Below are 272 nucleotides of genomic sequence, written 5' to 3' on the forward strand. Positions count from 1 at the left end.
ATTCGCCATTCCTATTCTTTACCCGTGTGTTACTTCTTCGCTTCCTATTTCTTTCTTTCTTTTTTTTTTTTTTTTTACAGCAGACCTTTTAGCATTTCTTGCATTGCTGGTTCTGGTGGTAATAAATTCCCCTTAGTCCTTTTTTGTCTGTGAAGCTCCTGATTTCACCTTCAATTTTGATTGACAGCCTTGCTGGGTACAGTATTCTTGGATTCAGACCCTTCCTTTGCATGACTTTGTATATTTCATTCCATTCCCTTCTGGCCTGATGA

Source organism: Plecotus auritus (genome assembly GCF_963455305.1).
Source record: "Plecotus auritus genome assembly, chromosome: 2".
NCBI classification, from domain to species: Eukaryota; Metazoa; Chordata; class Mammalia; order Chiroptera; family Vespertilionidae; genus Plecotus; species Plecotus auritus.